At 35.5% G+C, this 13,981-nt stretch overlaps 1 pseudogene; it reads left to right on the top strand.

Moving 5' to 3' along the window:
- The window catches only part of LOC149529623 (putative methyltransferase PMT17), a 188,724-nt pseudogene that overhangs the window by 25,217 nt on the left and 149,526 nt on the right, over positions 1–13,981 (top strand).

Raw genomic sequence — 13,981 nt, 5'->3', positions numbered from 1 at the left:
ATATTGGTAGATTAGCAAGATACTACTTGATCTATGTTAAGTTTTGATCACAATCTATATTCTAGTTGTTTTTTACACCCTTATACAAATTTTTAGTGAAGGGTTCTAATTTATGTACTAATTTTGATATGAATTGATGAACAAACTGAAGTCTTCCTTATCATCCTCTAATTTGACTAATGTTACGAGGTAGAGGCATCTCCATTATAGATTAAACCATTTTGGAATTCACCTCGATACCATTTGTAGACACAATGTACTTGAATAGTTTTTTTGATGGGATACCAAAGGCACACTTCTTAGGATTCAATCAAAGACTAATTTTTTTTATGTGATCTAAAATAGGTCCCAAATCTTGGAGATGAGTACTTCTTTGCATACTCTTGGCTATAGTATCATCAACGTATTCTTCCATTATTTTATGTGTCATGGCATGTAATATTATTATAACTGCATGTTGATATGTTGCACTAGCGTTCTTTAAACCAAATGGTATTACATTCCAGCAAAAGGTCCCCCATGTATAGGTGAAGGCAGTCTTCTTTTAGTCTTCTGGCACAATTTTGATTTGATTATAGCCAGAAAAAGCATATCTTTTAGTCTTCATGTCCACTATCATATCAATGTTACGTAGTGGAAAATCATCCTTAGGACATTATTTTTTGAGATTCTATAAATCAATGTAGATTTTGATAGAATTGTCATGTTTTGAGTCTAGAATTATATTTGATATTCATTTAGAATAATCAATGGTACAAATGAAACCCAGTTTCAAGAGTTTTTCCAATCTAGTTCAACAAGAAGTGCCACTTGAGGATGCATCTTTCTGAGTTTCTTTTTAACAATTTTCACCCTTGGTGTGATAGAAAAATGATGCATAAAAAGATCATGACCTAAACTTAGCATATCTAAGTATGTCCATGCAAAGTTGATCTTCTTTTCCTAGAAGAAAGCAACAAATTCTTCTTTTTCTTCAGCAAACAATAATTTTGCAAGATGTATGATATGAGGATGTTCCTTAGTTCCTAGATTTATTGGTTGTATTGGTTCTATCAATAGTAATTATCACTCTTCAAAGTGACTCAAAAGTGTATCATATATCCTATCCTTAGGTGCCTCAAAGAGGTTTTCACCTTTAGGTATGTCTTTTTTTTAATACTATTTTTTGCTCTGATACTATCATACTATGGTTTTCACCATTAGTATACTTATTAATTTTCCTTTTGATTGTATGAATGAGATATTTGATGTCAAATTCAGTCATATTGACATTGTACTCATTAGTGGAAGATGTTACTGGTTCAACAACATGTAGATAGTAAGTAAGAGCATAGTCAGTCTAGAACATAGGGACTTTTCTAGATGTAGTTTTTGAGTTCTAGTCTATTAGCTTAGGATTAGTAAGTAAAAGAGAAATGGTTAGTTCAATTGCATTCATAGTATAGTTATCAAATGCATGGACACATAAGTTGAGACCTAGAGTGATTTCATTAAAAGATATGTTTGAATTCCTCTAAGTTTTAACAACATAAATCAAGGATATGTCAAAATTAGTAGAGTGAGATTCATTAGAACAAATCTTAGACTACTCTCCTACTTTGAGTTGGTTTTCATATATGTGAAAATTTTTGATAGCCTCATCAAAAGTTGCATCTAAGAGTGAATAAAATTCATACTCTCAAGAATCCATACTACATGGAGTCATATTGTATTATTCCCCAACATTCATGGGTACCCATTCTCCACATTCATTATCATCTTGATTTTGACAAAGTCATTCAATAGTAAGAGTGTGAGTAGACTTACCCAATTCCTTTTGAGTCAGGGGAGTATCAGTAGTATTCTCAATAGAATCAGTGTTAGCTTTAGTAGTAATGACATGTGGTTTAAAGTTGACATGTTCTGCAAAGAATGTACAAGGATCTAGTGGAATAGGATAAGGAAAGGCATCCTCATCACCAAAAGTTTTTGCTTGGTTGTTAGAATTAGTTTGTGACTCATGTTTAGATGAACTATCAGTTTCTAGTACAAATTTTTCGATCCCTAAATGAAACAGAACTTTCTTGAAGCCTAGACCTATTGTGTCATGAGGTCGTCTAGATGTTGCTTTAATTGGATCTATCAATCCTTTGTTGTTGTGTCCTATAGGACCAATACCTTTATGTCCAAGATGTTTTATCACTTTAAGACCTTGTCCATATTTTCAATAGTTATTTCATGAGACTAGTTTGTGAGATTAGATGGGACCTCTTCTTTGTATAGCCACACAACAATGGCTCTTTTTTCATCTTCATCTTGTAAAGGTACAATGGCCTATACAAAGGCACCATTGAAGACAGTCTTAGGTGATAACAAAAATGGTCTCTTCATTTTAGATGGTATCCCATAATGATGAGGACATTTGCAAAGAGATGTTAGAGAAAAAAGTGGTTCAATTTGATATTCGCTCATTCTGGTTTCTATTTTCTTAAGAGTCTTCGCCATTTCTTTGAGCTTGTTGATAGGATTTTTTATATACTTTCTATTAGGAGGAACAAAACTATCATTAGACTTGAACATGTTACATGTGTATAAGGTATTGGTAGGTATAGTAACCTTTGATCCTTGGAAAAAAAACTTCATACATTTATGGTATGTTGAAGGTATTGCTTGCATTTCATGAATTCAAGGTCTTCCTAATAGTATATTATAAGTTTATGGAAAATATTGATCTGATGTTAGGTGGAAAGGCAAGTGAAGGAGACCATGAGGATCTTTCATTATACTTAGACTATATAAATATAACTTGGAATGACCTCTACCACAATTCCTACCTTTATCTCTACATTGTCTAGGTTGATGGGGAGGAAATATGTTTCCACTCCTAGTTATAATAGTCATAGACAATGACTTATGAAATTTTTTATACAAGGACCACACTTAGAACATTGTCTCAAATTAAATAAGTATTAGTAAGAATGATGTATACTAGGGCATGAGTAGTCAAATAAATGGCTAGAACAACTGAGAGATTGACTATTGTGACACAAGGTATGACAACACAATGGAACAAACATGACAATAGAGTGACGAGAATAGTTCATATGTGGATCACAAGTAATCAACTAAGCAAGTTGGCTAAATTTTAGATTATTGTAGATAGAGAAATGAATCAATGTACTTGGATAAATACTAGATTTGAATAGAGTGTTGACATGGAAGCTAAAAATAGCTCATTATTTTTGATAATTTCTGATAGACTTGCATGATAAAATGACTCTGAGGTGAGTAAATGATATAAACCAGGTGAGTGAGTACTTTAGATAGACCAATTTGAGGAAATTTTGACCTAGTTGAGGCAAAATCATGTGCAAGTATCCTAGTAGATCCACGTGAGGAACTATGTAGACCGGTGTGAGAAAAGGGAACAATAATTCCCAAGTTCTTAATTGTGTAAAGTTTTTCCAAAAATGACATGAGGAAGTGACAAAAGACAAGTTCAACTATATTTTGGACAAGTTTGAAAGTTTTTATGCACAATCTCATGTGAGAAAACTCAACTTCCCATGTGAGGAACTACAGAGAGTGATGTGAGGAAATATAGACTCAAAGACCTTAAGATCTTGACTTACATGAAAGTTCACAACAAACTAGGTGAGTATAGGATAGAATGATAAGTTTGTACATGATTTTGAAGAAATATTGATCAATTCTAATAGGTTTTGGACAAATCAGAGATGATGTTTCCAATTTTTAGATAAATTTGAACATTATTTTCAGATAAATATTGTGTTGGACTGATTTAGCAAGTAGAACAGTTGTTTTTTAGGCTTGTTTATAAAAATAGAGAAGGGGACACAAGTAGTATTCATGAACAATCCAACTAAGGACAAAGAAACTCAAAAGGATAGGGGAGTTTTAACCTCTTGTTTGGATAGTTTGAAAAATTGTTGACTCAAAAAAGACACTCTTTATCCTTATAACTAAAAAATGGCAGAGGCAACAAAATCTTTTTTATATCCTAGAGGGTGTATCATATATCCTAATACAACTGTATCACCCCATAAGAGGGTGCCCATTTTTTTGGTGTATTAAAAGGACTCAATAACATATATACTCAAAGGTTACCCTTGAGGCAGGGGCTACTATCATATACCATCTTCCAACATCTATGTGCATGCCTATGGTGAGGATCTACAAGAGAGATTCTTCCCCCTCCTTGAACAAAGATTATACCCACTTTTAGAGGTGAACCTAGTAGCAACTAACTAAAAAGTGTTTAATAGGATTTTTTTCATATTAATCCTTGGTGGCCTTGCAAATGAAGTTGAGGCCAACAACCCACATCGACACCTAAAAGTTCACACACTTTACTAGCAAGACTGGGGACGACATCACCTAGTGCAATAGAAAGAGCCTTCTCTTGATATGTGATATCAGAACCAAGAGAAATAAATTTACATGGCTTTAGATTTTTTGACTCTATAAAGCTTCTTTATTATAGTGAGTTAGAATCATCGGCATTAGGTGTGTACTCACTTGGATCATTCTAGGAGGTTGGATCACTCTAGCAAGCCCTCTAAAGGTTGACTTAGACTTGGCTTGGATTCAAGGGTCCAAGTTTCTAATTTTCCCAAAGGGAAAAGAGAATACTCCTTGGTTGGTTAGAATAGTATCCTAGTAACACAAGGATTGAACACCCTTAAACAATGATTCATTTCTAAAACTCATCATGTTTCTACTAGAACATCATGCTAGACTCATTTAATGTACCAATTTGGGAACATGAACTTGAGATGGTGACTACAAAGTTTATGCTTTAGTTCTTCTCAATAATCATCACTACTAAGGTACAAGCAATTGCTATAGGAAACTCATACTAGGAACTAAACTTATAGATTAATTCATATCTTGAAGAAAAAACATAACATTAAATAAATAATGCTTTGGAAGTAAACCTATGCTATAGGATATAGCCAATGGTTCTACTACCAGTGGTTGTAGGAACAACAGTACTTAATAATCCAAAGGAAACTTAACTGAATTCTACTTAAGCATGAACAAGGAATTCAACTCCCATATGGGCCCCATGGAAGTATGAATAAATTATAACTCAGAGATTGAAGTGAAAACCTGTCTTATATTCATTCAATAAAACATGGGCACAATATAGAATATCAAAAATGCTTTACTCTACTACTACTAGATTACAACATGAATTTCTCAAAACCTCTAACTCTCTTAGAAACATAAATTCTAACTTATTTAAAGGAAGCTAGGAAAAAAAAATTCCTAAAAACTTGGTCTTCCATTACAAAGCATAACAACATTTAGTTTCAGGGGCAACAACATCATTTATGCAAAAAGATAAGCCACATTTAATGCTTCAAAAATATAGGAACGCTTGGCAACTAAATTGTCTTGGACTAAATCAACAACCATAAAGTGATGGAATTAGTGGATCTATAATGAACTCTAAAATAGTCGCCCACCTTGAAGGACCTACTCATCGTTAATCTACACTCCTTGCTTGACTTCTTATTCTTATAAATAGTTAACACAAAAAATCCAAAACATGAATCCAAGGCATTGATCATAATAATTTTCTCTATTTTAATGTAGCCTTGTCACACAGCTATAGGAGGTCTACCCATTAAAGATAGAGAAGAAATATACCAAATTTACCTTGAAATTCATTAATCTAGATATATATATTCAGTATTGTCTTTAAGTTTCATAAGCATCAAATATACATATAGTTAAAACTTATAAACATAAAGACTATCATATTTATGAAAAACTATAAGATACTCAAGTTTGCACTTAGAAAATCATAAACAAAACATCCTATACATTTGACTCATCATTCTACCTAGCTTAGCCATTTTTTGGTCCTCCAACAAAGAAATTCTTTAACCTAGCTATAATCCTATAGTCAGCAGCTACCTTCTATCCAGATCCTCCCTCTACAAAACTCTAGTAGAACTCTTTTGTTTTCATGTGTTTATTCCACTTGTCATTTTCCTCCTACATGTTAAAATTGTCTAGACATTCTAAATTTGCAAGTAATGGAGACATTAACAATGGAGGCTAGATGGTTAATGGAATCCAAAAACTCTCTCTCTCTCTCTCTCTCTCTCTCTCTCTCTCTCTCTCTCTCTCTCTCTCTCTCTCTCTCTCTCTCTCTCTCTCTCTCTCTCTCTCTCTCTTCCCAAAGAAATGTACCAAGGACCATGTTGGGTTTCCATAGAAAAATTGAGAGGTGAATGTGGTTTTGTCTTTCTTATCTCCCAAGATAAACTATTCCAACACCAATGTATGGCATTTCCAGCCTTAGGTAGTTCAGTATTCACCCTTTGTTCATATGCATCAAATGCTTCCTTCCACATTGGATAGATGATCTCACTACCTAATTTAGAGGGGGCTATTCTTTACCAATTATAATAGAGAGTTTTAGGATCCTTGGCTTCAAGACATAGAAATAGGGGAATGTTTGACTCTAAATTTCTATACGCTTCAAATTGAGTGTTCCAACTAATTTCACTTTGTATCTAGGATATGAAGGCTCTAATTTGAATATCCCCAACATGAAGTAATGGATTCCAAACTCGGTCATTTGGACTTGCAATATTGTGAGGATGAAGTTCACATAAAAAAAAATTAATAGCTACAAGAGAGTTATGGAAAGCTTGGGAAAACTGAATAGGCTCTTGTAATGAGGGAGCCCTATCTTGCATAATGTAGGTCATTTGATAGTTCAACAATTTTTCTTTAATAAATAGAGCATAGATAAGTGATGGGGATCTACAATCCATTAAGTGAGGGATTAAGGATGTAATTTTGTCAAGCTTCATACTTAACTATTCTACCTTTTCTTCCTGAACAAGTGTTTCTTGATAGTGACTATATATGATTTTATTTAGTTCTTTCCTTTTTTTGTTGTTTCTAATTTCCCTCTCAAAATTTAATTGTTTAGCCAACAAGAAAATGAAATCTAACAAAGATGTTGGACTAGATTGAGCTAATATCAAACTACAATGAGAATTATCTATGGCTAGAGGAATAGATGACTTACCATTGTTAACACTTGTCCATTTTAAAGAATTTTTCCACATATTTATAGCTTTCTCAGTATTAGAGCATTGTTGAGCCACTGAAGCTAATGTTTCTAATCCTTCATTCGCAATTTGCTCAACCACCTTATTAACAAGGTCCATATCAACAATTGGATTTTCTTCATAGGGATCCTTCTCTACCATAGGAGAAAATGTTGGTTCATCTGCTTCCCTGATGTAACTCTTAGAATCATCATTTTCTAAATCATCTCTCTAAAAATTCCTATAGGTTGATCCTTGAGATACATAAGGTTTCTCCTTTGAGTTGGAGTCATCTCTAATTGTAATGACTTCTACACTCTTGGGCTTAACAAGAACCTTCTCCATTTTTTCATCATGAAATTCTTTAAATGTATCTTGTTCTAGAACTCCATTCCATTGCTCATCTTCCTGAGAAATTTTAGGCCATAAATCAGCCTCTTGCTAGATATTTTCAATTGCTTCTTCTTGTGGCTTAGAATCTTGGGTTACCTATGTTTCATTTTCTAGAATCTCCTCAATTGGTTTTTTTCCTCACCTAGCACTCCTCCTTAATGGAGTTTCCTCCTTTTCTAGGGCTTTCCTTTTTCTAGAAGTGCTTTTGGCTACAAGAGATGCCTTATCCTACCGGCTAGTACTAGGGTTAACTTTTCACTTCTTTTTCTCTAGGAAAACCATTTCTACTATAGGGGAAGCTTCAGCCTTCTCTGTAGGAGTCTCCAATTCCTCTTCATGAAACTATTCTTGAAGTAGAGGAATTAGGGTTTCTAACCTTAGCTTCCTTTTTCTTTTTGGGTGAAGAACATTTTCTAATTTCGACAAAGATTTCTCTAATTCCTTTAGTAGTTTTAACCCTCTAACCTACTCTACACCCAACTAGTTTTGGAATAGGCTCCTTAAACCCTCATAGCAAAAATTCCTCCTAGGAAATATTTGACTACTCCTTTAAAGCTTTTTCCACTATGAGCTTAATTAAAAAATGGTGGGAGACAAAAAAAATTCTACCCTTTTGTACTAGTATGGCTTGTTTTGACAAAATACCAAATACAAAACTAGGGACATTGATAGATCTGTTATCATGCCTTAAACAACTCAAGAATTTGAAATTAATATCATGTTGAAATGAGTGTTGCCCTTCATAGGTGAAATACTTAATGATAAAAATTGCACATTGTTGAAATGGCTTGGGAAGAGATATTCTAACAATACCTTTTTTCTTATTAATATCAAGCTTTGGATCTCCATGTAGAGTGAATTGAGCTCTAGCAAAAGTTGGATCAAAATTCTCTACAAATTCCTCACCCTCCAACGGTAATCCCATAACTTTTGCCAGAACTATCTAAGAAAATGGCACCTTTTAGTCGTTTAACTATTACCACTCCATTATTTAAGGAGTTGAGAAATTGAAACACAACCTCATCATCCCAGCTAGTTAACTTCTAAACATAATCTATCCATCCCCTTGCTTGAAAATATGACCTACAATCCTAGTCTTCAAGAAACACATTATGCATAGTAGGCTCTCTTCAAATTAGGTCTCCTCCTTGTAGGACTAGAAAATGGATTAAATGCATAACATACTATGAGAAAATCACAAAACTCAATCAACATAAGTTAGCACCCACTAGTCTACCATGAAAGCCAAACTAGTCAAAAGAAAGCAAACATAATTAAAAACTCCCTCTTTCATTTGTAGCTCCCATGTTCTTCTTTCTTCTCCAAATGATTGTAGCTCCAAAGTTTCCTATAAGGCACACAAAATTGAAGCAAAAGTCTATGATATGGATGATGCCATGAGAATACTAGAAGTGTGATTTTCATGTGAGAGAATGAATGCAAAATGCAAAGAAGCTAGGGACTCAAAAGACTCAAGAATTAGGACCCAAGGACTTTAAAGATCCAAAATTAGAGAAAGAGTGTCCATTTTATAATTGGCATGGAGGATGAGAGCCTTGGATTTTTCACCCATAGATATGCAATGTGGTAAGAGATTCCTTTGAGAATCCATGATGCATATGACAAAATATGCCAATTGTAAGATTCTATGAAGCATGGAAGTCAAACTTGGCTAAATGTGGGAGAGAATCTATGATGTATCAAAAGACACCTCAAACCCACTTAAAGCCAATAATCTATGACAAATAAGCCAAACAAGGACATGCATAAGGAATAGGAATATTTGATTATGGCATATCGTATCCAAGTTTCAAAGGAGAATCCACAAGGTGTCATATCCAAGTGTCCCTATGATGCAATATTTTATGGAATATTCGAATTAAAAATCCTTTTATTCCACAAAATAAGAATTAGTAGAAAATAGAATTAAGGATGGAAAATGTGACTTAGGAAATTAAGAATTTCCATGGTTTGCAAATGATGAACCAATTAACTAATAAAATTAATTAATTGAGGACAATAATTAGGAAGAATAATTAGTAAGCATAATAGAATTAACTTATGGGTTATTTAATCCTATAGAGAAAATTAGTAAATGATTGACCAAATTGGTTAAATGAATGCGACCATATCCTTTGATGAAAATGTGATGATGATATAGATTGAATGAGATGATGACAAGTAGACCAAAGCCATGGTGAGATTAATTGATTGAAGTTGATAACATGCTAAGGACACATGACATGAATTGATTGATATGTAACATTTAACTGACATTGCAAATTCTATAGGATCAAGGTTGACTGATAAGGCTGATCATAATAACATTGAAGAACACTATCAATATTATAAAAATGGTTGATAATTCCATGATCTAAAATTGAAAGCCCCAATAATGTCAAATATTGGATGACATGAATGATAGTTTGACCTAGCACTGAGAGTTGCGATAGTACTAAGGTCAAATTGATAAGATTGATATGTTGATAGGTTTCCAAGGCACTAAAAGCCACAACAATACTTAGGAATGGATAAATGATGATTGATTTTATATTTTTGATATGTTTTGGGTTGATTAAGACTGATTGCGAGTGATTCTGAGTTTATTTGGGGTGATTCTGAGTTGATTTGGGGTGATTTCGAGTTGATTTGAAATTGATGTGAAAGAGGATACAAATGATAAAGTATGATCAATTTTAGTTGAAAGATCAAAGTTAATAGAATGAGAAAATGAGACAAATTTGTAAGAAGGAAGTGATGAAACCGTAGATGCGAACCATTTTTGAGCGTCTACATTTTGCCCCTCTTTAATACAATGTGATTTAGAACATTGTGTTAAAGAATGCTAACAAAAAAATCATAAAAGCATGCCCCAGCAATGTGGTAAATATTTATGCCCCCTTGAGAAATTGACCAACATATCAATATGATAGGTCAATTTCATCAACAACAAGAAAACAAAGTCATAGCAAGTGACAGATCAATAATCAGAGTTGAAACGCATATGGCCTGCGGAGTGCAAAAAAGCATTGTGACCAACACAGGAGTCTTTGGCATAGCCATCTAGGTAGTAGAAAGTTATAAAAGGGATTTAAGAGGATTTTAAAGTTCATTTTCACTCTCTCATTTGGAAGAAAAGAGATCTGGAGCAAGGAGGATGGATCAACTACCTAGGGAGCAACACCATGGTGAACGAGTGTGGACCTTCTGATGACAGGTAGATGCTAGACCTCTAGTCAGTACAACAAGGCCATCTTTGTGCTTTTTATGGTTTTTCATTCTTTTTTCTACATTTCCATGCTTTTTAACTACTTTTCAGGCACCTAGGAGTCTGTCGAGGGGAAATAGGGGTCAAATAGGGTCAACCAGGGGGTCTCAGGGCTAGTTAGGGCTTCCAAATGCCCCAAATTGCACCCAAAATGCAGCCAAGTGCATCAATGATGTATTTGGAATTCCCAAGTGTGTCAATGACATAGTTGGTATGACCAAGTGTGTCAATGACATAGTTGGGAACCCCAACTATACCTTAGGATGCTCTGGGGCTTCGATCAGGGTCTGAATGGTCCCAAACTGAGCTAAAACTTGGTATGGGCTAGGATAACCCTAAGGAGATGTTAAAAACATGATAAAATGTAGTTTAAACTGGTCAACATGCTTACAATTTGGTCAAACTTAGGGTAGATGAAGGTCAAACATAGGTAAATGCTGACAGCGAACAGTACAAAGGGCTCAAAAGGATGCAAATGGACTCAAAATGACTCAAAATTTGGAACACATGTTCAAAACCATAGGAAGAGTTGAAAAAATAGGTTAACTAAGGCTAGGATAGTAAAAAAAGTCAAACTTGGATAGTAAAAAGGTTGATCGATGGATAGGGATAGGGTCAAAATGATGCAAACAAGCTCCAAATGACCCAAAACTTGGGAAACATTTTCAAAACCCTAGGAAGAGTCCAAAACATAAGTAAAATTAGTCAAACATGCTCAGAAATAAGTCAAACTAAGTCAAACTAGAGTTAAACTAAGTTAAACTTGGATCAAAAGTAGGGTAAACTATATGCAAAACCATAGAAGGTTGACATAGGCTATGTGATTATGTAGGAGGATTTGCCCCTGTTATGGATATGAGGACATAAGCCATGGAATCTTGCACTACATCATCAAATGACACCTAGTGAGTGGTGGATATTGACTAGGTTAGGATTATATCATGTGATTTTTATGCAAGAGGTGAGGGGAAATAGGGCTTTGCTGATAGCCTTGATGGAGAGGTGGCACTCAGAGACTAGTTCATTCCACCTACTAATTATGGAGATGACTATGGCACTAGAGGATGTATGGTGCATCCTTAGGATCCCTATCCATGGAGAGTTAGTAGTGTATGACCCAGCTATAGGGCGAGCAGCTCTACATCGACTATTTGGATGTAGAGATGCAAAGCTAGGGATCTGAGACTATGAGATCGGATGGGACTTATTAGTGGTAGGCCATGAGTAGCTGATGATTGTGATCTATTGGGTTATTGGTGGATTGTTGATACTTGATAGATGGGGACATGGATTCCTAGTTGGATAGGGTCGAGTACTTGAGCAGATGATCATGGAGGGCACTATGTTTGCTTGGGGCCCATACATGTTGGGGATGTTATATTATTATCTGCATCAGGTAGCATATAAAGGAGGACTATCCTTCAACACTAGTGGCACATTATTATAGATCTAGGCTTATGAGCATATTGCAATATTTAGGCCTTTGGTAGAGCAAGTGTTGGTGGATTATATGCCATATGCTTATAGCTATAGAGGTGTCCTAGCTTGGGGACCATTGGGATATGCAAGGTATTTTCACCATCAAATAGACATGATGACATAGTTCATATGGAGACCATATAGAGATTTTCCTACATGGGATGGTGATGACATCCACTTATGATACTATAGGCAAGAGTGTTACCTCATAGGGCGCACAGTGATTAGTCACCTGGTTATAGAGATGTACCTACCAGAGAGGGTATGAAGATGGTTTGGGAAGACACAGGATGTACCTATAGGGTTAGCATTGTTTGCCCAATCTAGAGTAGAGGTTTGAGAGTGGGGAAAACCTATCAGGACATAGGTAGCATATGCATAGTTAGAAGAGTTATAGCCAAGACTATGGGGGGCAACAATAGATATAGTGGATGCAGGAACAACAATAGCATATGATAGGTGGTTTGCATAGCATCAGCTGAGACCTTTGATAGATCTCGCAATATTAGTACCCCAAGGGAGGCCACAAGATGAGGAGGATGAGGAGGAGGAGGAGGATGGGGGAGAGGATGAGGAGGGATTTGATGAGGGTGAGGGCACAGAGGATGATGTTGAGGAGGATGATGAGAGAGACAATGAGGAAGGAGGAGAGGAGGAAAAGGAAGGAGATGAGGATGTTGAGGGTGATGTGGGGGGTGATGAGGAGGGTACTGAGGGAGAGGAGGAGGGAGATGGTGAAGAGAGTGGAGGTAGCAAGGATGGGGATGGTGTTGGAGGTGATGACGAGGGAGAGGATGAGGAGGACTATTGGGAGGATAGGGATGCAGCTTCAATGGATGTGGAGGAGGATCCAATGGAGGACACTGGGAGAGCATTAGTACCAATAGATGTAGGGCCTAGCTAGGTAGAGTTGATGGAGGTGATCACATGGCTACAAATTTAGTTAGATCAGGTTATAGCAAAGAGGGATGTCATGGTGGGAGAGAGGGATGTAGTTACTATAGAGAGAGATTAGGTGATGGCTGAAAGAGATGCAACAGTGTATAAGGTAGAGATAGTAGTGTAGGAGCCTCAAGGGTTCATCACTAGCATCAAAGATGCAAACTTTTGAGATTTGGTGATGATGATGAGTAGGGCTCACATGGAGGCACAGTATTGGTGAGATCAGTATGAGAGGGTGGTGCCATCAGGGTAGAGAGTAGAGAGTTTTTGTGCATCAAGATATCATTGCCATACGACACAGAGGACGTAGAGTAGTGTAGGGGTGATGGGGTTTATGAGGCCACCATAGAGAGAAGAGGGATCATCCTCAAGGCTAGATAAAGACCATGAGGTTAGGGATAGCACAGGATGAAACGGATAGACTCACATATAGAGGGGCCTCTCTATGTTACTTTTTGGTTTCTATTATGCTCTTTCATGGTTCATGCCTACGGGCAGTTAGTATTGATGTAAACCATGGTCATGTACTCTAACACCTTTCTGAGACATTTATGAGATGGACTTATGTTATGATGACTATATGAAATAAATTATGCAAATGCTTTATATGTTTTATATGGATGTATTTATGCTTTTTTTGTGGACTTATATAAGATGACATCATGTGTTTATTTACCACATGTTATGCATAGGAAATGCCATCTTTTTATTTTTTGCCACATGTTTTTCTCATGAATAAATGCCTAATGTAATGCAAATGATATGGAATGGATGTAAATGAAATGAAATGAATGCAAATGAAATGTAAAATGATAGGGAATGA

The sequence above is a fragment of the Cupressus sempervirens genome, chromosome 11 (assembly GCF_028749045.1).
Source record: "Cupressus sempervirens isolate cs-2001-9-10 chromosome 11, ASM2874904v1, whole genome shotgun sequence".
Taxonomy (NCBI): Eukaryota; Viridiplantae; Streptophyta; class Pinopsida; order Cupressales; family Cupressaceae; genus Cupressus; species Cupressus sempervirens.
The sequence above is the reverse complement of the archived record's forward strand: the minus strand, read 5'-3'. Positions and strand labels throughout refer to the sequence as shown.